The following is an 8,629-nucleotide window of genomic DNA, read 5'->3' on the forward strand; positions in this document are numbered from 1 at the left end:
TTCCACCATATTGCATTTGATTTGAAGACGGCTGTGTTATATTTCTGAGCTGATGTTCCACTTCCACCATATTGCTTTCATCTGTCCTTCTTCTTCTTTACATTTCTATTGGTGGATCGCAACCAACTGAAAGGTGGATACACCGCCACCTACTGGAGTGGAGGCTGGTCACGACCCCTGTTCATCTATATTCTCTATCACCTACTGTACTGGAGTGTAAGGCTGGTCACGATCCTATTCATCTGTATTCTCTATCACTTACTGTACTGGAGTGTAAGGCTGGTCACAGCCCCCTGTTCATCTATATTCTCTATCACCTACTGTACTGCAGTGTAAGGCTGGTCACAGCCCCCTGTTCATCTGTATTCTATATCTATCACCTACTGTACTGCAGTGTAAGGCTGGTCACGGCCCCCTGTTCATCTGTATTCTATATCTATCACCTACTGTACTGGAGTGTAAGGCTGGTCACAGCCCCCTGTTCATCTATATTCTCTATCACTTACTGTACTGGAGTGTAAGGCTGGTCACAGCCCCCTGTTCATCTATATTCTCTATCACCTACTGTACTGGAGTGTAAGGCTGGTCACAGCCCCCTGTTCATCTATATTCTCTATCTATCACCTACTGTACTGGAGTGTAAGGCTGGTCACAGCCCCCTGTTCATCTATATTCTCTATCACCTACTGTACTGGAGTGTAAGGCTGGTCACGGCCCCCTGTTCATCTATATTCTCTATCTATCACCTACTGTACTGGAGTGTAAGGCTGGTCACGGCCCCCTGTTCATCTATATTCTATATCACCTACTGTACTGGAGTGTAAGGCTGGTCACGCCCCCTGTTCATATTCTCTATCACCTATTGAAGGCTGGTCACATGTTCATCTATACTCTATCACCTACTGTATTGGAGTGTAAGGCTGATGTCACGCCCCTGTTCATCTATATTGGTCTGTTCATCTATCACCCTACTGTACTGGAGTGTAAGGCTGGTCACAGCCCCTGTTCATCTATTCTCTATCACCTACTGTACTGGAGTGTAAGGCTGGTCACAGCCCCCTGTTCATCTATATTCTCTATCACCTACTGTACTGGAGTGTAAGGCTGGTCACAGCCCCTGTTCATCTATATTCTCTGTATCTGTAAGGCTGGTCACAGCCCCTGTTCATCTATATTCTACTATCACCTACTGTACTGGAGTGTAAGGCTGGTCACAGCCCCCTGTTCATCTATATCTATCACCTACTGTGGAGTGTGAGGCTGGATGGTACTGTACTGTACTGAGTGTAAGGCTGGTCACAGCCCCCTGTTCATCTATATTCTCTATCACCTCTGGTCACAGCCCCTGTTCATCTATATTCTCTATCACTTACTGTACTGGAGTGTAAGGCTGGTCACAGCCCCCTGTTCATCTATATTCTCTACTGTACTGGAGTGTGAGGCTGGTCATCACCTACTGTACTGGAGTGTAAGGCTGGTCACAGCCCCCCTGTTCATCTATATTCTCTATCACTGGAGTGTAAGGCTGGTCACCCCCCTACTGTACTGTACTGAGTGTAAGGCTGGTCACAGCTGTTCATCTATATTCTATCTATCACCTACTGTAGTGTAAGGCTGGTCACAGCCCCATCTATATTCTCTATCACCTACTGTACTGGAGTGTTCATCTATATCACTATATCTATCACCTCTGGATCTATCACCTACTGTACTGGAGTGTAAGGCTGGTCACAGCCCCTGTTCATCTATATTCTCTATCACCTACTGTCAGTGTAAGGCTGGTCACAGCCCCTGTTCATCTATATTCTCTATCACCTACTGTACTGGTCAGTGTTCATCTATATTCTCTATCATCACCTACTGTAAGGCTGGTCACAGCCCCTGTTCATCTATATTCTCTATCACCTACTGTACTGGAGTGTAAGGCTGGTCACAGCCCCCATCTATATTCTCTATCACACTACTGTTCATCTATATTCTCTATCTATCACTACTGTACTGGAGTGTAAGGCTGGTCACAGCCCCTGTTCATCTATATTCTATCTCTATCACCTACTGTACTGGAGTGTGAGGCTGGTCACAGCCCCCTGTTCATCTATATTCTCTATCTATCACCTACTGTACTGGAGTGTAAGGCTGGTCACAGCCCCTGTTCATCTATATTCTATCATACTGTACTGGAGTGTAAGGCTGGTCATCTATATTCTCTATCTATCTACTGTCACCCCCTGTTCATCTATATTCTCTATCACCTACTGGGAGTGTAAGGCTGGTCACAGCCCCCTGTTCATCTATATTCTCTATCACCTACTGTACTGGAGTGTAAGGCTGGTCACAGCCCCTGTTCATCTATATTCTCTATCACCTACTGTACTGGAGTGTAAGGCTGGTCACTGTTCATCTATATTCTCTATCACCTACTGTACTGGAGTGTGAGGCTGGTCACAGCCCCCTGTTCATCTATATTCTCTATCACCTACTGTACTGGAGTGTGAGGCTGGTCACAGCCCCCTGTTCATCTATATTCTCTATCACCTACTGTACTGGAGTGTAAGGCTGGTCACAGCCCCCTGTTCATCTATATTCTCTATCATCACCTACTGTACTGGAGTGTGAGGCTGGTCACAGCCCCCTGTTCATCTATATTCTCTACCACCTACTGTACTGGAGTGTGAGGCTGGTCACAGCCCCCTGTTCATCTATATTCTATATCTATCACCTACTGTACTGCAGTGTGAGGCTGGTCACAGCCCCCTGTTCATCTATATTCTATATCTATCACCTACTGTACTGGAGTGTGAGGCTGGTCACAGCCCCCTGTTCATCTATATTCTCTATCTATCACCTAATGTACTGGAGTGTGAGGCTGGTCACGACCCCTATATAGACTACAATATGTCTAGTCAAAACCCTATTCTCTATATAGACTACAGTATATCTAGTCAGAACCCTATTTCCTATATAGACTACAATATGTCTGGTCAGAACTCTATTCCCTATATAGACTACAATACCTCGCCTGAGGTAGAGTACCTCATGATAAGTTGTGGACCACACTATCTACCAAGAGAGTTCTCATCTATATTATTCGTAGCCGTCTATTGACCACCACAGACCAATGCTGGCACTAAGACCGCTCTCAACCAACTCTATAAGGCCATAAGCAAAGAAGAAAATGCTCACCCAGAAGCGGCGCTCCTAGTGGCCGGGGACTTTAATGCAGGAAAACTTAAATCCGTTTCACCACATTTTTACCAGCTTGTCACATGTGCAACCAGAGGACAAAAACCACTAGACCACCTTTTCTCCACATACAAAGACGTGTACAAAGCTCTCCCTCGCCCTCCATTTGGCAAATCTGCCCATAATTTTATCCTGCTGATTCCTGCTTACAAGCGAAAAAACTAAAGCAGGAAGTAACCAGTGACTTGCTCAAAACGGAAGTGGTCAGATGACGAGGAGGCTACAATACAGGACTGTTTTGCACAGCCTGGAATATGTTCCGGGATCCTTCCGATGGCATCGAGGACGTCGTCCCCACAGTGACTGTACGTACATACCCTAACCAGAAACCTTGGGTTACAGGACACATCCACACAGTGACTGTACGTACATATCCCAACCAGAAGCAATGGATTACAGGAAACATCCCCACAGTGACTGTACGTACATACCCCAACCAGAAGCCATGGATTACAGGAAACATCCCCACAGTGACTGTACGTACATATCCCAACCAGAAGCAATGGATTACAGGAAACATCCCCACAGTGACTGTACGTACATACCCCAACCAGAAACCATGGATTACAGGAAACTTCCCCACAGTGACTGTACGTACATACCCCAACCAGAAACCATGGATTACAGGCAACATCCCCACAGTGACTGTACGTACATACCCCAACCAGAAACCATGGATTACAGGAAACATCCCCACAGTGACCGTACGTACATACCCCAACCAGAAACCATGGATTACAGGACACATCCCCACAGTGACTGTACGTACATACCCCAACCAGAAGCCATGGATTACAGGAAACATCCCCACAGTGACTGTACATACATATCCCAACCAGAAGCAATGGATTACAGGAAACATCCCCACAGTGACTGTACGTACATACCCCAACCAGAGGCCATGGATTACAGGAAACATCCGAACTGAGCTAAAGGCTAGAGCTGCCGCTCTCAAGGAGCGGGACACTAATCCGGACACTTATAAGAAATCCCGCTATGCCCTCAGACGAACCATCAGACAAGCAAAGCATCAATACAGGACTAAGATTGAATCCAACTACACCGGCTCTGACGCTCGTCAGATGTGGCAGGGCTTGAAAACTATTACAGACTACAAAGGGAAACCCAGACGCGAGCTGCCCGGTGATGCGAACCTACCAGATGAGTTAAATGCCTTTTATGCTCACTTTGAGGCAAGCAACACTGAAGCATGCACGAGAGGGCTAGCTGTTCTGGAAGACTGTGTGACAGTGGTCTCAGTAGCCGATGTGAGCAATTAAACAGGTCAACATTCACAAAGCCGCGGGGCCAGACGGATTACCAGGACTTGTACTCAAAGCATGCACTGACCCACTGTCAAGTGTCTTTTTCACTGACATTTCCAACATCTCCCTGGCCGAGTCTGTAATACCTACATGTTTCCACCATAGTCCCTGTGCTCAAGAAAGCTAGTGAAGTGTGTGTGTGTCATCATGTCGTGTCATCATGATGCAGCAGGGGATTCATGAGAGAGAGAGAGAGAGAGAGCGAGAGAGATGAATTGTATCATTGATTGGTTGCCTGGTGAATTGTGGGTTTGTTGTGGGCTGAGAGGGAGAGAAGGAGTGTGGGAGAGAGAGCGAGAGAGAGGAGGGAGGAAGAGAGACATAAGGAGAAAGAGAAGCAAGAGAGGAGGAGGAGAGAGAGGAAGATGAGGAGGGGAGACATATGAAGTGAATCATTGATTGGTTGCCTGATGAATTGTGGGTTTGTTTTGGGCTGAGAGGGAGAGAAGGAGTGTGGAACAGGGAGAGAGAGGGAGATAATGAATGCATGCAAATGTCCCAGTGTGTCTGCAGTGACAGAGGAGTTTCTCACAGTATCTCTCAGCTCTCAGGTCAGAAACACTGAAGCCATTTAGTCATGTATCAGAGACTCTCTCCAGGAAGTACTTTCCCCCTAGCTACAGATCTAGGATCAGATACTATTACCCCCTAGCTACAGATCTAGGATCAGATACTATTACCCCCTAGCTACAGATCTAGGATAAAAGACTATTACCCCCTAGCTACAGATCTAGGATCAGAGACTATTACCCCCTAGCTACAGATCTAGGATCAGATACTATTACCCTCTCCAGGGTGTACTTTCCCCCTAGCTACAGATCTAGGATCAGAGACTATTACCCACTAGCTACAGATCTAGGATCAGAGACTATTACCCACTAGCTACAGATCTAGGATCAGATACTATTACCCCCTAGCTACAGATCTAGGATCAGATACTATTACCCTCTCCAGGGTGTACTTTCCCCCTAGCTACAGATCTAGGATCAGAGACTATTACCCCCTAGCTACAGATCTAGGATCAGAGACTATTAACCCCTAGCTACAGATCTAGGATCAGAGACTATTACCCCCTAGCTACAGATCTAGGATCAGAGACTATTACCCCCTAGCTACAGATCTAGGATCAGAGACTATTACCCCCTAGCTACAGATCTAGGATCAGAGACTATTACCCCCTAGCTACAGATCTCTCTCAGATGTTAATGGTCACATACACATGGTTAGCAGATGTTAATGGTCACATGGTTAGCAGATGTTAATGGTCACATGGTTAGCAGATGTTATTGGTCACATGGTTAGCAGATGTTATTGGTCACATGGTTAGCAGATGTTAATGGTCACATGGTTAGCAGATGTTATTGGTCACATGGTTAGCAGATGTTAATGCTGAGTGTAGTGAAATGCTTGTGCTTCTAGTTCCCGACAGTGCAGTAATAACCAACGAGTAATTAACTAATTCCCCAACAACTACCTAATACACACAAATCTAAAGGGATGAATAAGAATATGTACATATAAATATATGGATGAGTGATGACCGAGCGGCATAGGCAAGATGCAGTAGATGGTATAAAACACAGTATATACATATGAGATGAGTAATACAAGATATGTAAACATCATTATTAAAGTGGCCAATGATTTCAAGTCTGCATGTAGGCAGCAGCCTCCCTGTGTTAGTGATGGTTGTTTTACAGTCTGATGGCCTTGAGATAGAAGCTGTTTTTCAGTCTCTCGGTCCCTGCTTTGATGCACCTGTACTGACCTCGCCTTCTGGATGATAGAGGGGTGAACAGGCAGTGGGCTCGGGTGGTTGTTGTCCTTGATGATCTTTTTGGCCTTCCTGTGACATCGGGTGGTGTAGGTGTCCTGGAGGGCAGGTAGTTTTCCCCCGGTGACATCGGGTGGTGTAGGTGTCCTGGAGGGCAGGTAGTTTAGCCCCCGGTGATGCATTGTGCAGACCTCACTACCCTCTGGAGAGACCTGTGGTTGTGGATGGTGCAGTTGCCCTACCAGGCGGTGATACAGCCCGACAGAATGCTCTCAATTGTGCATCTGTAAAAGTTTGTGAGGGTTTTAGGTGACAAGCCAAATTTCTTCAGCCTCCTGAGGCTGTTGCGCCTTCTTCACCACCCTGTCTGTGTGGGTGGACCATTTCAGTTTGTCTGTGAAGTGTACCCCGAGGATCTTAAAACTTACCACATTCTCCTCTGCTGTCCCATCGATGTGGATAGGAGGGTGTTCCCTCTGCTGTCCCATCGATGTGGATAGGAGGGTGTTCCCTCTGCTGTCCCATCGATGTGGATAGGAGGGTGTTCCCTCTGCTGTCCCATCGATGTGGATAGGAGGGTGTTCCCTCTGCTGTCCCATCGATGTGGATAGGAGGGTGTTCCCTCTGCTGTCCCATCGATGTGGATAGGAGGGTGTTCCCTCTGCTGTCCCATCGATGTGGATAGGAGGGTGTTCCCTCTGCTGTTTCCTGAAGTCCACTGAAATCTCCTTTGTTTTGTTGACATTGAGTGAGAGGTTGTTTTCCTGACACCACACTCCGAGGGCCCTCACCTCCTCCCTGTAGGCCGTCTCGTTGTTGTTGGTGATCAAGCCTACCACTGTAGTGGTTAACAGGGTGTACAGGAGGGGTCTGAGAATGCACCCTTGTGGGGCCCCAGTGTTGAGGATCAGTGGGGGTGGAGATTTTGTTACCTACCCTCACCACCTGGGGGCGGCCAATCAGAAAGTCCAGAACCCAATTGCACAGGGCGGGGTTGAGACCCAGGGCCTCCAGCTTAATGAGGGAGGGTACTATGGTGTTGAATGCTATAGTCAATGAACAGCATTCTTACATAGGTATTCCTCTTGTCCAGATGGGTTAGTGCAGTGTGCAGTGTGGTTGCGATTGCATCGTCTGTGGATCTATTGGGGCGGTAAGCAAATGGAAGTGGGTCAAGGGTGTCAGGTAAGGTGGAGGTGATATGATCCTTGACTAGTCTCTCAAAGCACTTCATGATGACAGAAGTGAGTGCTACGGGGCGGTAGTCATTTAGTTCAGATACCTTTGCAACTTCACCCACACCACCGTTGGGTTCTAGAGTACCGTTTGGTTTCTAGAACACCGCTGGGTTCTAGAACACCGCTGGGGTGCAAGAGTCTGTTCTTTCCAACTGCCATTCAATTCTAGAATGTTGAAAGTGTTTCTTGGTTGTACTTCTCTGTATTGCACTCCCATTCAAATCTGGACCTGGAAGTTCCACTGCTGTATGTTTATTCTTCCCCTCTAATCAGGGCCTGATTTAGACCTGGGACACCAGTCATTCTCCCCTCTAAGCAAGGCCTGATTTAGACCTGGGACACCAGTCATTATTCCCTCTAATCAGGGCCTGGTTTAGACCTGGGACACCAGTCATTCTTCCCTCTAATCAGGGCCTGATTTAGACCTGGGACACCAGTCATTATTCCCTCTAATCAGGCCCTGATTTAGACCTGGGTCACCAGTCATTCTTCCCCTCTAATCAGGGCCTGGTTTAGACCTGGGACACCAGGTGGGTGATTCCCCTCTAATCAGGGACTGATTTAGACCTGGGACACCAGGTGGGTGATTTCCCTCTAATCAGGGCCTGATTTAGACCTGGGTCACCAGGTGGGTGATTCCCCTCTAATCAGGGCCTGATTTAGACCTGGGTCACCAGGTGGGTGATTCCCCTCTAATCAGGGACTGATTTAGACCTGGGACACCAGGTGGGTGATTGCCCTCTAATCAGGGCCTGATTTAGACCTGGGTCACCAGTCATTGTCCACCTCTAATCAGGGCCTGATTTATACCTGGGTCACCAGACATTGTCCACCTCTAATCAGGGCCTGATTTAGACCTGGGACACCAGGTGGGCGATTCCCCTCTAATCAGGGCCTGATTTAGACCTGGGACACCAGTCATTGTTCCCCTCTAATCAGGGCCTGATTTAGACCTGGGACACCAGGTGGGTGATTCCCCTCTAATCAGGGCCTGATTTAGACCTGGGACACCAGTCATTGTTCCCCTCTAATCAGGGCCTGATTTAGAC

At 47.4% G+C, this 8,629-nt stretch overlaps 1 protein-coding gene across 1 annotated transcript in view; it reads left to right on the top strand.

Moving 5' to 3' along the window:
• The window catches only part of ugt8 (UDP glycosyltransferase 8), an 84,939-nt gene that overhangs the window by 59,411 nt on the left and 16,899 nt on the right, over positions 1–8,629 (top strand). The gene's annotated exons all lie outside the window — the stretch shown is intronic.

Source organism: Oncorhynchus nerka, unplaced genomic scaffold (assembly GCF_034236695.1).
Source record: "Oncorhynchus nerka isolate Pitt River unplaced genomic scaffold, Oner_Uvic_2.0 unplaced_scaffold_1276, whole genome shotgun sequence".
NCBI classification, from domain to species: Eukaryota; Metazoa; Chordata; class Actinopteri; order Salmoniformes; family Salmonidae; genus Oncorhynchus; species Oncorhynchus nerka.